At 46.6% G+C, this 20,477-nt stretch overlaps 1 long non-coding RNA gene across 2 annotated transcripts; it reads left to right on the top strand.

Moving 5' to 3' along the window:
* The first annotated feature begins 3,076 nt into the window (after positions 1 to 3,076).
* LOC113945935 lies at positions 3,077 to 17,142 on the top strand. Of its 2 annotated transcripts, XR_003527222.1 has the most exons (6): positions 3,077 to 3,264; positions 4,624 to 4,753; positions 5,030 to 5,141; positions 5,760 to 5,837; positions 13,993 to 14,136; positions 16,608 to 17,142. It is a non-coding gene; the product is annotated as an uncharacterized LOC113945935 (long non-coding RNA). The 2 variants fall into 2 exon arrangements; XR_003527221.1 differs by having other exon boundaries at positions 3,077 to 4,753.
* The last annotated feature ends 3,335 nt before the right edge of the window (positions 17,143 to 20,477 follow it).

The raw sequence follows: 20,477 nt of genomic DNA, 5'->3' as shown, positions 1-20,477 counted from the left end.
AACCAGAAATTGTTCTTGTTTGGGTTGTTGCCTCCCACCCAAAGGCCTTTCATGGCTTTTCATATTCCCATGTGGAATTACTTGGAGAGGTTTTCATGCCCTTTTATTGTGATGATTAAACTGCTGGGGCAATTATGGGATATTGCTGATGCTTCAGGTTCTGTTGGTGTTTGGAGGTGTCTTCTCAGGGGCACTGACAGAACAACATCCTCTGCAGTGGTCACAGCGTGGTTATGGAAGGAAAAGGGATGATTCTGTCTGGTTTTAGGGTGAGGAACGTGGCTCCCTCAGTCAGAGGTGGGACCAGGAGTGGCTGGATCGTGGTGACACCACCATGGCAGGGGGGGTCTCTGTGCACACCCCAACAGCAGCTCAGGCTGTGCACAGAGATAAAAAATCAGGTTATTAGAAATTAATTAGGAAGATTCTTGGGCTGGGGGCCCCAATTTAGAGCTTTCAGGCAACCAGAGCTGTTCAGCTGCTGGTTGCACGCAGTGAACACGCTGTGGCTGCTGCTCCCAGCTTGGCTCCAGGTGGCATTTCCCCCCCTCACAATTCTAAGGGAATAATTCATGGGCGAAGTTTGTCTTTTTCTCACGTTTATTCAGAAATCTGTGCTGAAAAATTTATCCCAATAAGGCTGTTTCTTTAGTTCTTTTCTGAGGAGACCATAGGAAAAGCTTCTGCTGCCTAATTGGAGGTTCCCAGAATCATCTTTCTCCTGTGAATACACAAAATATTCATGTTGTGAATATTTGCTGTAGCTTGAGTGGGTTCCTTCTTCAAAACTTGCTGTGCTGATGAACGTTTCTCCCAGGAGAGTTTCCCTTTCAATATTTGTGGAAAAAGCACAAAGGACAAGGACACAGTTGAAGTCTCTTAATTTGCAAATGTATCTGAATATTCATGATGCCTATTTTAATATTCACCCATTTTTCTCCTCTTGTTAGTGCAGTGCATCTGTTTTAAGGTAGAATACATCTGTGGCACTTTGTTTTGTGATCAAAAACATTAATATTGGGAAAAACTAATGCAAGTTTTATCACAGAAAGACAGAACGGGTTGGGTTGGAAGGGACCTTAAAGATCATCTTGTTCCAGCCTCAATTTGCCAGCAGAAATCCTGCTGTCTGCCTTAAATAAGCTCCTAACTGGTGGAGGTTTGTTCCCTCTCCACGTGAAGGGCACAAATGATGAGTATTGTGGCCAAGCACACGGGGTGTGAGTGTTGGGAGGGTCGCAGTGACCCCAACACTGCTCAGGAGCTGGGGCTGCCAGGGCTGTGTTGGGAAAGGTCCCTCCTTTCTTTCCTCAGTCTCTTCTCATCCCACACTGCACTCAGCAGAATTAAATCACGACGTGTTTCCAGGAAGGATGGGATGAAAAGCACTTTGGATCCCATCAGAAAAAAAAATTAATTTTCCACTTGAAACCATTCCCTGCACAGTGTCCAGTGTCCTCTCCATCCATCCACTGCCTGTCGACATCTCCTCAGCTTGGCTGATGGGGAAATTTCCTCCTACATGTTATTGGAACAGGTTTTTTTCTCTACCCTGAGGAATGTTGTTGCCAGCAAAGATTATTTCTCTTCGGTGCTGGCAAACACTATTTCTTACCTGGTGGCTGATTGGGAATATGAGTGGAGAAAGCATGATAACACTTTACAAACAGCAGGAGGGAATAAAGGGAGGAGGGAGACGTTTTATCTCCCCCCCAGTAGCTGCAGACAGAGCTCCCACTCTGGTTATCTGCAGTGTGCAGTTTTCAGTGGACCTGCTGGTTGGGTGTTGAGCTGACAAGCTCTGAGTGTCACCGGCTGTTGGCTTCCCAAGGTCGTGGTGGTGGCACAGGGATGTCCTCACTGTCCCCTCGTGCCTGGCACGGGCTGTCCCCTCTGCTGTGGTGTGGTGGGGAGCCCAGCACCTCAGATTTTGTTATTTCCACGTGCCACATACTTGGTTCCTGTATTTTCTCCTTGGAGGCACAGATGTTCTTCCCCCTGAGGTGTCCTCACGGCTCCTCCGTGTGCTTTGGGGTTGGGTGCCCCCGAGGATGGTTTGGTGCAACAGCTGGAAGAGCTGCTGAGGTAGGTACAGGAGGGCATTTTGCCCACCTGGGAGCCTTGTGGATCCTCTCTAGAGCTGAACTTCCTTGGCATTGAGTTTGTTTGAGAATAACAAGAATAATCTCTGTTAAATCACTGCTGCCTTGTAGGTGCTCTTGGTCTCCAAGATGTTGAGCACAGGGGGGAACACCCACAGCAAAAGGGGGTTTGCTCAAACCAATAGAAATTTTTCAATTTAGAGAATCATGGAATGGTTTGGGTTGGAAGGATCTTACAGCCCATCCAGTCTCACCCCCTGCCATGGACAGGGACACCTTCCCCTATCCCAGGTTGCTCCAAGCCCCGTCCAACCTGGCCTTGGACACTTCCAGGGATGGGGCAGCCACAGCTTCTCTGAGAATTCCAGCCCCTCACCACCCTCACAGGAAAGAATTTTTTGTAATTAAACCTGCTCTCTGTCAGTTTGAAGCTGTTCCCCCTTATCCTGTCTCTGCAGTTCCTGTTTATTCCAGTTACTCTGTGTTTGGGGATGGTGTGGCACTTATTTTAACTGGTACAGAGTCATCACTACTGGAAGTTAAGCAATTTTTCTACATACTTTGTCTTCTAATCAGATTTTTTTAATTATTTAAATAACTCTAGTATCCTATAGGTGCAGGAAGTTCTCAGAGATACCTACTCTGATCTTTTTCTGGAGATGTCGTATACACCCTCCAAAAAGAACCTGTTTTCAGCTGCAGATAATTCATCCACTGTTTCAAAGCATAATCTCAAAACCTCAATACCTTGTTTTATTTCTTACTTGATTATGTCAACAATCCCTTAATCTACCACTTACTTGCCTATTCATGTATTCATTGAACTGCACTGGGAAAAATACCTTGTTGAAGAAGTTATTTTATTAGGAAATACCTTTTAGAAGTAGTTATTTTGTTCCTCAGTATAATTACCTGATAGCAGATGCATACTGGAGGAGGGAGAAGGAAAAATTACTTGTGAAAGTTATTTGAAGTCAGCATAAAGCACCCATAAATATTTGATTTCCAGAGCCAAACAAGTGCCTCTCCCCCAGTCTGCCCAGTCGAAGAAGAAGCCGATGACTGGAAATCGTGGCCAGAGGATCACTGTGAGGTGAGGGGATGTTCTGGCTGCAAACAAGCACAGGAGGGGAGATGTGCAATAACCTCAGCTTGGTCCTGGGTGAGTAAAATGAATAGAGAACTGTTTCCTGGTTTCCATGTTGGGTCCTTGGCAGGGGAACGAGGAGGAGGAGGAGAACAGCTGTGCACTGAACTGACTTCTGCCAGCTCAGCACATTTACCTTGGACACCATCCTGACTTTCCAAATGGCAGGGGAGAGCGATCAGTGCTGACAACTTAGACTTTTAGGCTGTGTTTATTCTCCCTCTCTCCTATTTCACTTCCCTAAACGTTTCCATAATTCAGGCATTGATTTCAGCAGCACAGCTACAGAGCACACGCCGCATTCCCTTTGCTGCGCAGCACATCACTAACAAAGCAACCACTTCTTTATTGCAGGATAAAAGCACATCTCACAGCTCTGCTGTCAGTGGTGGCAGGAGGAATGGGGCACTCTGCACCATTTCTGGGCATTAATACTTCCATTTATTCCCAAATGCTTTGCAGAGCAGTTGGCACCCGGTGTATGGACTGTGAGCCATTAAATCACATTGAACACGTCTGAAAGAGTTTGGGGAGTTACTGGGCCATCCAAACCCTGCTCTGTCACTGCAAGGCTAAAGAAGAAACATCCACTATTAACATTTTTCTTCCAGGAGCAGCTCAGTGGCCTGTGCCCTGTTTGCTGGGCACCTGCCCTGTGGAGGGAAGGCCTGGCTGTTCTGCCCAGCACCGAGGCACGTCCTTAACTCCCGCTGAAATATGGGAGAGGACAGGGATTACTTCTGTTCTGAGCAGCCAGAACAGAAGCCATTAAGGTATTGCAAGCCACGCAATTCAATGGCCCTGAAAGTATAATTTGATTGTAATTCAGGAGGTTACTAAAAGGAAATCCATACCAGGCTGGAAGATAAGCGAAGGCGAGGAGTGTATTTACTGCGAGTGGTGAAATGTGAGGTGTGTGAGTCCCTTATCTCCTCTGTCTGCACTTTATCACCACTGAAGGCAAGTAAAAGGGGAATAATATCTGGTTCACAAGAGAAGATTGGATTAAGTTTTCCCAAAGGTCTTGTGGGAGTTATTTCCATTTCACTCTTGTCTGGATTAGCCTAATTCCTTCAGGCTGTTTCCAGATCTCTACAGGAGTAGACCCTGGCTCATGGGAGGGAGGGGAAGATGGTTGGGGCATTGTTTCTTCATGGAGAAATTTGCCTTTGACCTCTGTAAAGGAATTGGGAAACCTACAACATCCTACCTGAGGGCAGAACTTTTTTAATATGGAGGTTTCTTTTTCAGATCTCTTTTTGTTATGCAACTTATTGCTTGGTAATAAGTGTCTCTTAGAGGTGCTTCTCAGAATCATTATTTATGAGTGTGCTCATGTCTTGCTGTGGTTCCTCTCACTGCCCTTGTCTCCAGCTCCAGCCCCTTCCTGCAGAGCTCTGATTGACTTGGGAACAGCCCCAGGGGGTTTATCTTGATATTTGATCTCAGAGGAAGGACTTGGTCCTGCTCCAGATCCTCAGAGGATGCTGCTGCTTCTGCTCAGGTAGGATCTGGTCTCCATCAGTGCCTCCATCCCCTGTAATGTACCAGTTTTAGTGGCAGTGCTGCAGTCTGGGTGCAAGGTGGTTCTCAGCCAGGATGGGCTGTCCAAGGAAAGGCTGATTATGACCAGGAGGTGATTTTTTGTGGTTCATAAGCATTTACCGTCCAGATATTCCAATTTTTTCCTAACTTTTCTCAAGTAGATCATAATTTGCTGTACATGCACGTGGGTGAAGAGGAGAATGCACTTATGGACTGTTATGTTTTGCTGTTGCAGGGATGGTTTAACTCAGAAGAATTGATCCTAAACAGGCACTCATCACTTTCAGCTAATTCCACACTGTTTGCAAATGGAACAGAACATCTCTGCAGCTCACAGGCTCTGACAGGTACCTGCCAGGAAGTGTATCACAGCCCTTGGAGTGAAAAGAAAGGCTGCTTTCCCTGTTTTTTTCACTTGGAGGAGGCAGAAGGTGATTCTTTGCCCACTAATGGCCAGTTCTGATCAGTACAGCATCTCCCACTCCTGTCAGGGCTTTGATTTCCAAGGACCACATGTTTCTTTTTCTAACACTTTTCTCATTTCTCTCTGGTTACTCTTGTAACTGCTGCATCTTCTTGGAGCTCCTGGGCACTATGAGACATCTCCTAGATGTGGAATCTTGTCATTTTTGATAAATCTCTGTGAGCCACAGAGCTCAGCTGAAACTGCAGCTCAGCATCCTGAAGTGTCAGTTTAATCTATTTCTAGCGCTGGGAAAAAAAAAATAAAAATGGGGGAGCAAAAAACCTCCCAGCTTTATACCAGTAATAATGATGGGAACGAGTTGGCTTCCAGAAAATAATTTAATCCCTGGAGTGTTGGAGGTGGGTTTTGAGTGTCGTGTGTAACAGAGCCTAAGGAAGGGCAAATGTCCTGTTATTGTGGCTTGTATTAAAAAAAAAACCAACCAACCTTTTTCCTCTGAAAGTTTATTAAAGTGCAGTTTTATTTTATTATTTTCCAGACTGAAAGCACAAGTGGAACAGGCTTCTCCTGGAAATCCTGAGGATTGCTTTTGGCTTAGCACTGTCAGAACACTTGGGTAGGTGCCCTTCATATTGTTTTATCTCAGCCTGTGATCTGGAGGGATTAATTGTGCTGATGGAGAGGCCACTGGCAGTGCCTTTAGGAGGTGATTGATCACTCACCAGGAGAGCTGGAGAGAGCTTTTCAAGGCAGAAATGGGTGCTGGCTCCTACTTGCCAGTGGAAAGCCCGCAAAATCAAGTCTCAACGTCTTAGAATTTGAAATTTCCCTGTGGATTCACCAGGGTAAGAGGACAAATCTCACTTCTGTTTCCATAATCCCTCCTGGGTTACACAGCCCTTCACAGCAGTTGCCTTCAAATTAAATGTCACCGAATGCCACAGCAGAGGAGAATTAAAATTTGGCTGCTGTGTGTGCCTGGAGCTCAGGATCAGGGGTGATTCCCTCACAGATGCTGATCAGCAGCTCTGCTGGCCCTGCCTGGGCTCCAGCTCTCCATGAGGCTGTGGCTGAGGGTCAGCAGGTCTGTGGGGTGAGGCAGTCAAACCCATCCTTCTGTCCCAGCCTCTCCCTCTCAGGCCAGCAAATTTCAGTTAATACACTCTGTTTGAGCTGGGTTAGGACAAACCCCTTCTTGTCACACAGTGTCACTTGTGGATTCCATCTGTGCCTAGACATCTCTTTTTTGGGTGTTTGGGAGTCACTGGTTGAAATTCAACTATTGACTGTGATGTTTTGTCCTGTTTGTGCCATTCAGAACATCAGCCTTGTTTTATTCTTTGAGTCGCTTTAAGTTTCTTTCCAAATACCATGAGCTATCAAGAAAATCTGCAAGTATATCTAGAATTATATAGAATATAGAGAGGTACAGGTAAACGTATCTATAAGTGCATTTAGGGCAGGAATTAGGAATAAGCAGGATGACACCCTGTTTAGCATTCAACTTCATCCATCCTAACTCCCATTTTCATTTGTACTCTGCTCGTGACACGCAAATCAATGCCCCCAAAATGAAATTGCTTTGTCTAATAATCCTTTGTGCCAGGGTTATCAATAGTTCATTAGGCTTGCTTTGCATCTGTCAATAAAAGGTGAAATGGAGAAAGAGAGAGCTCCAGGGAAGCAGTTGAGTGTGTTCTCTGTGGAAGACATCCTCCACTTTGGCCACCCTTGGTGGGGGTGTGCTGTGGTTGCAATGCACACACAGGTTTTAGACACTTGAGCCACTTCAGAACCTGCACAAGGTTTCATTTGTCCCTGAAGAGCCCAGGAGGGCTCTCAAGTCTATGAGTGATTCAGAAAAACCCACGTCTGAGACACTTCCCTGACAGCAGCAGGGATGGTTTGAGCTGTCACTGGGTTTAGTCACTGGTACAAAGGCAGGCTGGCCCTTCCTGGCTGGGGGTCAGAGTGTCCCTGCCCAGGATGGTCCGTGCTCACTAACGAGCTCTAACGAGGATCTGCTCCCTCCTCACCCTGCTTGGTGTGGCTGGACACGAGGGCTTGGATGTTATCCCTGACATGAGGGTTGGATGTTATCCCAGCAAGGTGGCAAAGCTTCAGGCCAGGATGTTTCACTCACATCACCCTGCCAAGTTCATCTGAGCAGCACTTTGTGTTCTGGGCTGTGTCACTGAGCTCACAACGTGCCAGAGTCATTGTAGGCACCACCTTGAGTCAAAGTTGAGCAAAACCTCTTAGACCCTTGGTAATTTCAGCTTTTTATTAATTAGTTTGAGCTCTGCATAGTTTGACAAGGAGGTCAACAAGCAAATTGTGTCATTCGTTAGATACCAAATAATTAGTGATGGCTTCTGGGATGCCCCTTGAGATCCTTCACCATGATTTTTACCTGGTTACAGCAAGTTTCTCTGACTGTCAGCATACAACAGCTTCACAGCTCATCCAACCAGAAGCAAAACCTCTGCACCACCAAGGTTTGGAAGGCCCAGTGTGTGGACAGGGCAGGAGCCCGGGCTGGGTGTCCTTGGGTGGGTTCAGATGTGATTTCTGGTCACGGAGGGACTTCCCAAGTTGGAGCTGTGGGGTGTGGGAGCACCACTGTGCCCGTGCTCCTCCAGCTGAGGAGCCTCTGGGTCAGCACATCCAGGAGAGGCAGAGTTTCTGCAGCTCCATGAAGTGACTGCAGAGACCTCAAAGGAAATGTAGAGTCTGCTCTGAAAGAAAAAAAGCAGCTAAATGAGACAAACCCCTCTGGCCTTCTGGTACTCCAGAAACAAGATCCTGAACACACACGTGCCATGTTAAGTAGGCCCAGGGAAAAGTTTTGACTGAAAAACTATTTTGTCAGCATATTGTTCCAATGAATGTTTCATGAAAGCCTTTGATTTCTTCTGGTTTTCCTGTTTGAAGAACATTGATCATGGCTTTGGGTAACTCTAGTGCGAGAAATTTCTTCCTCCAATTTGTTTTATGTCCTTTTCCTTTTTTGCCACAGGATAAAGAAGATTGAAAAGTTATAATGTCTTCAGAATAATAAAAAGATATTCCTGCACCTTTTTTTTTCACAAGGTACTGCTGAAAATGACAAGTGGGGAAGAAATTTTAAAGACCTCAAACTGAAAAAAAAAATTTATTTTGAAATTTTTCACAAGATATATTTGCCTATTTTGAAAAGTTTCGAAAAAGAAAAGAAAACTGACCTGGCACCACCAGGCCACAGTTGAAAAAAAGAGATTTTTGTATAAAAAACAGAGTGGTTTTAAACTTGTCCTCATGTTCCAGAGTCTTCTATCAATAGTTCACCACAGAAGTTGGTGTGGTGGCTTTGAGCTGCTCTCTGTTCAAGTGCCATTCTGGCTGGTCTTCCCTGCTGATAAAAGTGAGCAAGAAGAGTGAAAGGGGCCAAATGCTCACAGCTCTCCAGAAAAGCATGAATGACAGAACTGGAGTTCCTTTTGAAGCAACATCTCCCTTCTCTGCTTGAGTTGTGTCCCCCACGACTGATGCACCGACCGACGCTGTCAAGTTTCTCCGTGGGCAGATATTGCCTGGGACCATCTTCTGGGCTTGCCAGCTGGAATGTGGCAGGGAGAGAAGCAGTGCCATGAGCAGGTGATGCTCTGGGCTCACGAGGAATGCTTGGAAATCTGTGTCTGTGGGAATCAGTGATGGAAGTTCCTGATGGTTCCTCTGCTCCAGGCTGAGTGCAGCTGTGATTCAGAAAGGTTATCCAGTGAGTCAGCTTAAACTGAGCTTTCCTCAACTCTCCTGGATTGTTTTTTTAATAAAACCCCTCCAGGCCAATAACTGAAGTGGTCCCTGGGGCTGCAGTGGTGCCACTTGGTTGGCTGACAGTGACTGCAACAGGCAGGGCTGAGCAGTGGGAAAACAGGACAGTGAGAAGGTCAGAGGATATTTGGCACATTTATCACTGTCTGCTCCTTGCCAGGCTCTTCCAAATCCTGACTGTAGCTCTGACTGTCACACTGTGTTTGAAGGCAGATCCAAGAAATGACTCAGGGCCCATCTGTGTTGCCAAATAACTTCACTGTGTTGTTTGCTCCTGGTCCTCCCTCCCTGGCTGTCCGTGCTGGATGCTGGTGTGAAGTGAGCCAGCTCCTTCCTTCCAGGAGGGAATTCTCCAGGGCTGCTGTCCCAGATGCACTGTGTACTCTCATCATCATCCTGCTGTGTCACAGCTCTGAGCTGGGGAACATCTCTGAGACCATCTCACCGTCCTGCAGTGGGGGTGAGGCATCTCCTGCAGGAGGGAACTGCTCCTGAGCCATGGCCTCAAATCCTGGAGGCCAGAGAGGGAGGAAATGTTCGGGGTTGGACTGGTGAGAGAACAGCTGGGAGGTCTGTCTGCTCATGTGGCACTTTACAAGGGCCTGGAATGACAGGACAGGGGAATGGCTTTAAGCTGGAGGAGGGTGGATTTAGATGGGATATTGGGAAGGAATCCTTCCCTGTGAGGGTGGGGAGGCCCTGGCACAGGTTGCCCAGAGAAGCTGTGGCTGCCCCATCCCTGGAAGTGTCCAAGGCCAGGTTGGACGGGGCTTGGAGCAACCTGGGCTAGTGGAAGGTGTCCCTGCCCATGGCAGGGGGTGGCACTGGATGGGCTTTAAGGTCCTTTCCAACCCAAACCATTCTGGGATTGCTGGAGTTGCCTTAGTTCTGAGTTACACAGTTTGAGTAATAATTTAAAGTTTATAGCACACTGTGAAGGTAACTTTGGATGGGAACCCACAGCTATATTACCTTTTTTTCCAGTTTTTTCAACAAATAGAGCCTTTCCCAATAGCCCTTCACTCTTTTCCCTCACAATTTATTTTCAAATGTGCTATAAATAGCCAATGCTCTGGATCAGGTCAGCTCCCCAGGGAAATAAGTGCATCCCACTTATATATTAGAGGTTAAATTCTTCCAGCCTCACACTCTCTGAGTAGAGCATTAGGGGAGGTGTAAGGCAGGAAAGAACTTGATACTGTGTACAGAGAATAATTTAATGAACTACACCAATTGCATTTTCAGAAACCTTATTATAAGGTCAATTTATTTTGTCAAGTGACCAGTAATTAATTTTACAGAAGATGTTAAAGAGAATAAACTCCAAACCCTCTGCTCTGACTTGGATCTTGACATTGAAATAGGAGCCTTGAGTGAACTGGGCTTTCAGAGATGCTCTTGGTGTTGGCTGAGTGATGTGAGGAGATGTCAGGGCAGGGGGGGAGCTCTGAGTGTCCTTTGAACAGCCAGGGCTGGGCCAGCACAGTCAGATCTCCCCCTCCAGAGGCTGCACAGTGCAGTTGGCTGCTGTGGCACCTTCCTTTTTGTGCCTCTAGTTCTCCAGAGGTTAGGGAGAGGGATTCTCCATGCAGGGAGAGACACAGTGTGAGGGATGCATGGAGGTGTTGTTCCCAGAAATGCTGACAGCTCCTCATCCAGCACAAGCCTCTGGTGCTGCTTCATCTCTGCCATGGTTTCCTTCTTCTCTACCTCTCATGATGGAAGAATTGTGTTTTTCTCCATCCTGCTGAGCTTCCAGGACAGAAGAGGAGATTGAGGGGAGATCTCATTGCAGTTACAACTTCTTGTGAGGGGCAGAGGAGGGGCAGGGACTGAGCTCTGCTCTGGGTGAGCAGGGACAGCACCCAGGGAAGGGCTGGAGCTGTGTCAGGGCAGGGTCAGGTTGGATCTCAGGAAAAGGTTCTTCCCCCAGAGGGTGGTTGGGCACTGCCCAGGCTCCCCAGGGCAGTGGGCACAGCCCCAAGGCTGCCCAGGAGGGTTTGGATGATGCTCTGGGGCACAGGGTGTGACCCTTGGGGGTGGGCCTGTGCAGGGCTGAGGGTTGGACTGGATGGTCCTTGGGGGTCCCTTCAGGAGGCTGCTGAGAAGGTGCCCTGGAGCAGGAGGGTGTGGGGTGTCAGTGCTGACCTCCTGCAGCTCCCCACCCTCTGACCCTTTGCTTTGGCTCCTCGCTCAGAAATCTCCCTTGATTCTAATAAAGAAACCAAAGCAAAGTGAGGTTTGAAGAAAGTGTCATCAGTCCCATGTGCTGGTGAGACAAAATCCCTCTGCCCACTGGCTGGGGGAGTTGGGCTCCAAAATTCACAGCAGTACATTCTTTCATACTGCTGATGTGTGTCATGTAATTTACTCCCTTTCCATAATGAAAAGGGTTTAAATACAGGTGAAAAACCTTATTTTGGTGCTTGGTTGGATGCTTTTAAAAGTCCCTTCCAACCCAAAGTATTCTATGACACTGCAGAAGGTGAAAAGAAAAGCCTGGCAGATGTAACTTTTTGAAGGATGCTTTTCATACTCTGGTTTAACAATGCAGCAAAGAGGGAAACAGCATGAGTGGAGCCAGGGAGAGGAGTGTGGAGAGTGAATAATGGAGCAGAATGAGCAGCACAGCACAGTCTGCTGCTGCACCTGCCCTGAGAGCCCGGGGCCAGCAGGGATGTGGCACAGGGATGGCACTGGGCTGGCATGGGGAGCACCATATGCACTGACAGGCTGAGAACAGCATTTGGCACTGCCCTGAAGAGGGGGGAAATATCCCTGTCCTTGAGGAAGGTCACAGGCAGGAATTGTTGAACAGTTCCAGAGTGCAGGATGCTTCTGTTTAAGCCCCAGTGTGTTGGTGCTGAGGAGGCACTGAGGGTGTGCCCAGGTGGGGTCTGGCACAGCTGGGGGGTGTTTGTTTAGAGGGGAAATGAGGATTGAGGTGCCTGCATCAAGTTTGCAATAAATAATAATAATAATAAGTAAAATAATAATAATAATAATAATAAAAAATTAACCCCTTTGGATGCAAATTTTGGACAGCTTCTGTTTTCCTTGTTCACTGTGCTCGTGTTTGATGCAGGAATTGTTTAAAGCAGGGATGTAGTTGAATCACAACTCAAAATTGCCTCTGCTCCCATTCTTTTTCTACTAAATGTATTTTCTGCCTAATTTTGAATTTCCCTAATTGGCTGAGTCTGTTCCATTTGGGATAAAATAGAAGCAAATGTATTCTGTGAAATCAAACCTGATTGTTAAATCCATGCCATGGGATGCAGGGGTGAGATCCCTTCTCCAAATCAGGCAGACAGGACATTATTGTCTTTTCTGGATTTTTCCCCCCTACTTTTTGTTCTAAATGAATAGTACTGAGCCATGGAGGATGGGCCACTTCCATGACTTGCTTTCACACCTTAGTCAGGGAGAGAATTTGTGGGAATTAATGAGGATTCGGAGGGTCATGGTGATATTGGAGAGATAAGCTGCTCAGAGCTGGCAACTTCCCAGGATTTTGGTCTGGTGAACCTGCTTCCTCCTTCAGGTCTCTGCCTTTAATAAGAACATAAAATGAGGTTTTTTGGGTGACCCAAGTGTTTGACTTCTATTTTTGCTTGGTCAATATATTGAAAGTGTCCAAGGCAAGGTTGGACAGGGCTTGGAGCAACCAGGGACAGTGGAAGGTGTCCCTGCCCATGGCAGGGGTGGAATGGGATGGGCTTTAAGATCCTTCCAACCCAAACCAGTCTGGAACTCTAGGACTGTGTTGTGAAAAGTCATCAAGAGTTTGCTGTTGGCTCTAGTGGGGGTGGGAAGCAGCCAGACACCCCCGACAGACATCAAGGACATCCCGGAGCCAGGCAGGGCTGGAAAAGCTCTTGCAGAATCCCACAGCTTTGCAATCCATTTAGTGGTGACTGCGAAATGTTTTGCATAGATTCCTTTTCTTCTTCCCTCAATGTGAGCACATCCAGATCAATCACCGGAGCTTGAAACCCATCCTGGCTCTTTTGTGAACATCCTGCTTTGTTATTCCTTTCATTTGTCTTGCACAGAACGAGAAAACGCTGAGAAAATAACTTATTGTGGCTGATCAGAAAGACCTTTTTCCCTCGTTTTTCAAAAGGCACTGCACATAAATCGAATGTTGTGTGTACACAGAGCTGCTGTTTTCCATATATAACCAAGGTGTCACCCAGCTCATTATTTCAGCATGTTCAGGAAAAAAAAAAAATCAGTGTCAACAACCAAGGCTCGTGACTGTCAATGGGTTTACTGAAAGCAAAAATGTTTGATTGTTTCAAGAATGGAAAGAAATCAGCTCCTGTGTTTTTATCTTTTTTTTTCTTCCTCCACTTGGTCTTCTCTAAAAGCACTGAAAGTGAGAAATCCACAGTGACAATCCACGTTCTCCTGGCACCTAATAGCCAGTCACTCCACCAATTTCTCCAGGTTTATCTTTAATCTACTCCTCCCAAACTAATTAGGGCCTGAATGTCTTTGGACTGATTTTCATTTTGTCTTGAGCTGTTGTGACATCTTTACTACAAATTCTTTTTCAGTCTAATTAAATTCCTGCAGCAGAAATGTCATTATTCATATCATCACCTTTGGTAGCCTGACTCTGCCTCGCTCTCCTGATGACTGTGCATTGTAGACTAACTCCCTTCCTTCCTGCTTAATGTTTGAAAAGTTTGGCTTGAAGTAAGAACATCTCAAGGCTCAGCATAGACAGCAAATCCATTAATATCTAGTAATTCAAATTGATGGGGTTTTATTAAAAAAATCCCAGAGTTATGCTATTATATTAGTTTTCAGAAGAATATTTCAAAACTCATTTAAAACTTCTCTTTTTATCTTCAAAAATCATTCCTGGCTGCGAAGAATTGTAATAATGTGAGGATTAGAAATAATCCCCATTTATATGGCAAATTTTTCCAATCAAGTCGTTAATGCAGGTGAAAAGGAGACTCACTCAAAGAGTGTGTGTGGGACAGCAAAGGGCTGCCAAAAATGAGTGTTCCTGACCTTAAATCCAAGAGGATCCTCTGTGGGCAGAACCCCATCCCAGGAATGGTGGGAGCTCAACAAAGGACCAGTAGGTGAGTCCTTCTATAATATAAAAAATAATTACCACGAAAAAAAGAATTATATGAAAATTTCATGGTCTATCCATTAGCTCTACATTATCTGGATAACCTTTTGTTAATCATGGCTTTAATAATGAACTTTTTAGCTCCAGATCCACCAATCAGAGATTTTCTGAAGGGTGCAGGTAACAGTGAATTACCTTTGGTGGGAGGTCTATTAGGAGTAAATCAATGAATTGATTCCTGGTCTAGAAAAATGGATTAATTTATTAAAGTGAAGAAGCTCTTTGATCTCTGAAGGTTTTTATGAGATCAGTGGTGTGAGATTTGCAGGTCCAGACATCCAGAGCAACCTATTATGTAAATAGGCAGAAAGAGTTGGAGGTTGATTGTTATAATCACAGCATGAAAGCTGAAATTTGGGGTTTAGGTTCAGATAACTGGGCCACATTCTGGCCCAACTGCAGAGAACTGGGTACAAAAATTCTGCACTTAAATCCTGATGAACTAAAAGGGGGAATAAAAAACTATTCAAAAAGGGTCAGAGTTATAATTTGGCTCTAATAAAATAGTCCTAAGTTCTTCCCAAGCCCACATGAGTTTAGCAAGCCTAACTAAGTACAGGAAGGCTCTTAACTTGGTGTTGGATCTCAAGCTTAACCTCCACCAGCCCCTGGAGAAGCCACAGGAGCCTCATGGGCTGTAGTTAATTAAGTGTCTGTAATCTCCAAATCAGTGGTGCCACTGCTGGGAAATCCCTCTTCCCAAATCCTGCCAACCCAAGGGATGCTCCAGGGGTCTGCTGGGGTGGCAGCAGCTCCAGAGGCTGTTCCTGCTGGAGCACCCCAGGACATGGCCAAGAGCTCTCCAAGGGCTCATTCCATCACCAAGCTAAGGCATTGAAGGAAGTGCATTTCAATAATTAAATTGCTCTGAGGCAGCTGCCACATTCCACGTTTTTTCCTTGTGCTCTTGCTCATGGTTTGACCATCCTTGGAGAAGTCCCACTTCCCTGGTGCTCCCTGGATTTTGTAGCTGAGCCCTGGATGCCGTTCCTTCCCCCCAAAGGCAGAGGGTCTGTCGTGCTCTCAGCTCTCCTGAGCTGGCCAGGCAGACAATCCCAGCACACCCACTCAGCCCAGAAATCCTCTGCTCTGCTTTGAAACATGGGGCAGGGGCTTATCTGCTAAATAAAATCTAAATGAGAGATGTTGATGCCTAATGAAATATAAGTTTGGGGGATTTCACAGAAGAAATCTGCTGTCACTGCTTTAATTTATTAGGGGAGAGTTATGTGCAGATGGTATATACGGAGTTATTTCCTGCCTGTACTCCAAAGTAAGTTGATTTGTGGTTTAATGACTTTTATCAAAATGAAATAAGCGTTTGATCTTTGGATTTGATCTGGCTGTATCTGCAGCTGCTCCACCACTACAGCAATTACTTCCAAACTGGGCTTTTTGCCCAGGCAAATGGAGTTCGTCCTTGTTTCATGTCTCATTGACTGTCCTGATAATACACACAGTGGTACTGGAGGTTTTTTTCTTCCTCTAAATTTGATAGGTGTGAAAGTAACAGAGTAATTCCCTTTTTATTTTAGTAGCAGTGTTGTTTTATTATAATGCATTCGCTACTCTGGTTAATTTTGTCTCGAAGCTGCCCCTAACTAGAATTCAATATAAGAATGTGGAATTTTCTCCACGTAATCCTGCTGTGCCCTTCTATAGAGAAACAAAAAATTCATTTATGAATTGTAAATCCCAGACCCCTCATGGTAATTTCCCATCTGTGTGGTTTAGGGATGAAATTGTAGTGATATGTAGTGTACCCACCCTGGATAAACCCATTCCAAATGGATTTACGTGGAAGGCAAGAGCTACATTCTTGGAATAAATGCACCCCTGTGTATCCATCTCTGAACAGAGGGGTTTTTGCTGTTGGCTAATTAATCCCTTTCAGATTGAAGCTGTCAAGGTTGGCAATTCCTTTTCCAGGGTGATACTTCCACTCTTTATTTATTGTTCAGGACAAGATTCATCCAAGTTCAGCCTGGAGAGCTCCTGGTGGGAGATGGTCGCTCAGATTTCCAGTTCTCAGGGCTCAGTGCTGCCAGCTGGGACTTCCTGAGGAGCTCCAGCTGCATTTGGGAGGGGAGAGCAGGAGCAGGAGCCGAGGGGGAAGCTGGCAGCCAGCTCACCTGGCTGAGCACAGCAGGAGAAAGCTGCAGCTCTGTGGAACACGGTGTATTCTCTGCATAAGGCAGTGCTGGATGAAGATGCTCTGGGAGCACCTTGGTTCAGAGCCAGCAGGTCTGAAATCTGCCAGCTCACCAGGGCGAGGAGGTGCAGTCAGAAAGAACTGAGAATAAATTAAAGATTTTTGTTCTGCTTTTTTTTTTATTTTTTTTTACAGTCACTTCACGCTTCGAGGGGTTGGAAGGTAGATTTTAAATTGTCTTTTTTTTTTTTTTTTTTTTTTGGCAGGATATTTCTTCAAGATAAGTGATAAAAATGGCAAGAACTGGGAACTGGCTGGTGAATGAGCTGCCAGGAGATGTGCAGCACTCCCAGAAGCTCTGGGAGAAGGTGGTTCGTCCTCGGAGCTCTGGAAGGTTTTCCTGTGCCAGGGTTGCTGCTGCATCTTTAGCAAATCAAACTACTTGCATGGTACTTGCTTCTTAATCCAGGGAAATTAAACCCACCAGTGAGAGCTGCATTGTCCAGCCATCTGCTCTCCCAGGTGCTCCCACGCCTGCTCAGAGACGAGGAGATGTGACCCAGAATCCTTCTGCAGAGCTGGGATCATTCCCAGCACAGTCCAGGCTTCAATCTTCCGCGTGACATCAGCTCAAGTAAACATCAAGATTTGATGGGAGAGCATATGTCCATTGCATAATTCATTAAGAGTTCTCAGCAACTATTTTTAGGTATTTTTCAATCGGAATTAGAGGGTGAGGATTATTTGGGAAAAGAAAAAGAGAAGGAACTTGTGTGGGCTCAGGAGCATGTCCAGGTGTTTCTGCTGGGCTGGGGCAGATTTGGCCATTGAGCTGTGTGTTTGTATTTCGAGGAGTTGTTTCTGTCTTGGACAGTCCCACAGTCCGTGGGAGCTGGGCTGGGAGATGGTGCAGATCCAACAGCACAACAGGAATCCTGCTCCGTTTTTCCTGCTGCCAAACCCCCTGCCAGGACAGACACCACAGCTCTTCCCTCACACACAGTTCAGTATTAGTCCATCACCTTGACTGGGGATATTCCCAATTTCCAAACACAGGACACCTTCCAAACCCTTTCCCTTCTCTTTTGCAACGTGTCTCCTGAACTTTGGTGGGACAGAGCAGGAGCGTCGGGGCTTTCCCTGCTCGGATTCTGCAAAATGCCCCCTAACTACAGATCACCCCAGCATTCCCAGCTCCTGCTCCTGTGTCAGCAAGATGGGAAATGCACTCAGGCTGGGAGGACACCTGGGATGTTCCTCTGTGCTGGAATTAAGGCTGCACACGCAGCCTTTGCTGCCTCATTTCACCTGACACACGCAGCGTGAGCTGGTTTGCTGTGAGAAAGTGGAAAAAACCCTATCAAACCCCCCAAAACTATGTTGTACAGCGTGAGTCAGTGAGAAGAGATGGAAGGAGGAGCTCTTTGGAGGGCTTTTACATCTTCCTTATTGCTAGGAGACAGCTTAGGGCGTGTGGAGCTCTCCAGGCTCCCACAGCTGCCTCTGTGCAGAGATTCACGGAGCAGCTTGGGCTGAGAAGGAGAAGGAAATTTGGATGTGAGCTTATTTTCATTTTTCAGTCTTTCTGAGACAAATGCAAGAGTGTGGTAGAAGAAACAGCAGGTGCAGGGAGAGCATTGTGCCTGAAATCAGGGATCTCGGCTGACCTTGGAATGTCACTGAGATTTGAGGACAACCATGGCTTGCTCTCTGCAAAAAGTGGTGTCATTATGTAGTTATACCTCATTTGGGCTGAATTCACAGTGCTGGGAAAGCCACTGGAGCAAAAATGTGCAACTGCCAGCCAAGGAGCCAAGTCCAGGCTGGTTTCTGATGTTCCTGATGGTGCAACTGCACCGACCACCTGCCAGCACCTGAGTCCCACCAAGGCCAGGTGCTCCAGGCAGCCCTCAGAGAATGAATCGCTGGAACCACAGGTCTCAAAAGGCACCTGGAGTAAGAGCTGCTTGAGGTTGGGGCTGTAAATGGCCAAATCTCCTGCGGTTGTAGTCAGGGGTGGGAAAAGCCTGGAAAAAACCAAATCTATCAGGAGAATGTGTGAATTTGTCATCACTGAGACAACTGTGTAATATCTCTCACTGTGTTTCTCACACTAATGCCAGATGGCCAGGAATGGGATCCCCCACGTTCTCCTGCGAGTCTGAGGAGACAAGAAAATAAACACGGAAAATGTCTGTGGTGATGGAATCGGATCGGCTCTGCCTCATGAGGTGAGTCAGTGCTTCTGATGGCTGAAATAATTAAGATTTCTTTCTAATTTGATTCCTATGTTAACCCTTCAAGCCCCACAGATCTCAATCATCCTTTTAGTTCCTGCCTCTCCCCTGTTCTCCCTGTTTGTGACTCACATCAAGTTTGGGGACAGTGACCACACATCAGGTGCCTTCAGCACCTACCAGAGGACTGAGAGACCCCAGAAGATGTAAAGAGGTAAGAAAAGCTTTACTCAACCAAAATTCCTACTTAGTGGAACCATCTCCAGAGGGTCCCAAAGGCAGCCAGGTGGTCCCTGTTGGCATGGGAGCCCCAGGGACTCCCCCTTGGTGTCTTCACATGGGTGTGGTGGGTGCTCTGTGCTCCTGGAGGCTTCCCTTTTTAATTGCAACTGGAAATTTAATTGTGGGAAGCTGGGGCTGTTTGAAGGGCTGCCTCCTGTGAGTATCCATGGAGTTGTGGCAGTTCCTCCTCCTCCACCACGACCAGGAGTGAGCAGTCCCTTGGCCAGGCTTTGGTCTCTTGCTATGCCAGCAAAGCTGGCACACCCTGGCACTCTGATCAGGGCTTAAACCACACAGATTTGCCCTCACAGTTTTGATCAGGGGCTGGGCCCTGTCACTGCCTCGTGGCTGGATGGGCTTTGAAAGCACCTTTGATCCATCAGTGCCAATGAAATGGAGCTGTTCGAAGTCTTTGATCCTTTCAGGGCAAACTGTGCCCAGAAACTTGATGGCCTTGGGATATTTCTGAGGATTTCTGGAATTTCAGGGGGTTTAGATTGGATATCAGGAAGAAATTTTTCCCTGTGAGGGTGGGGAGGCCCTGGCACAGGTTGCCCAGAGAAGCTGTGACTGCCCCATCCCTGGAAGTGTCCAAGGCCAGGTTGGACGGGGCCTGGAGCAACCTGGGCTAGTGGAAGGTGTCCCTGCCCAGGGCAGGGGGTTGGAGCCAGATGAAGTACTAATATTCTTTGATTCTGTGATCTTTAAAGTCCTTTCCAGCCCAAACCATTCAGGGATTCTGTGAAAAACAAGCTTTGGCAGCAATTCCAGTTGGTGTGTTTGTGTTGCCTGGGCAGAGCCGGACAAAGGCATTTTACCCCAGCGGGGCTGTTGGTGTGGAAACCCATCCCTCTGCTGCTCCCTCACCTCCAGGACTATCCTAGGAGTGATCAGGGCTCAGTGACCTCCCAGCTACAGGAGAAGAGTGTGAGGAATTACAGGTAAAGAAACACAGGGCAGAAGTACGTGGGTGTGGAAACGTGGGTGTGGGGTGCTCTGCACTCAGGTTTATTTTGGAGGTGCCTGACACACCATACAATCCATGCTCCACAAGATCCCCGGGCTCATGCCATTGCAAGTCCTGTGCATTAAATACATTTATTTTTAAACTAAATGCCACATTTCCTACCTGGCTGCTGTTCCAATGCAATTTTCTTCCTTAGCAAATAAAGGAAATAGCTGGGTTAGTATAAATGTGTTTCTTAACAGCCTTGTTTTGTGACAAAACTGCCACTAAATCTTCCCAGGACATTGGGCTGGGAGTATTCGAGTCACACTTGGGCAGCAGAGCCCATTGCACGCAGCTTTCATTACAGTGTTTCCCTCAGACACAGCCTGTCTCTCATGTTTGTCTGATCATTGTTTAAAGAACTGATGAAAGGGCTGAAAACTTTTCAAACTTTCCTTTTCTTGGGTCTCTCCGGCTCAGTCTTTCATCACTAAACAGTGGAGAAGGAACGTCTCTTCTGAACTGCAGTGGGAGCGAGGAAGAAGAGGGGAAGTTAATGATATCACCAAACTGAAACTCTTTCAAGTTCCCTCTAATTGCAGAGGGCACAGGGAGCTCAGTCAGCTTTAATTCTCTGATCTCTTGCTCTCCCTGAGGGATGAGTTTTC

The sequence above is a fragment of the Corapipo altera genome, unplaced genomic scaffold, assembly GCF_003945725.1.
Source record: "Corapipo altera isolate COAL_440 unplaced genomic scaffold, ASM394572v1 55, whole genome shotgun sequence".
NCBI lineage: Eukaryota > Metazoa > Chordata > Aves > Passeriformes > Pipridae > Corapipo > Corapipo altera.
This window is presented reverse-complemented; position numbering and strand designations above follow the sequence as displayed.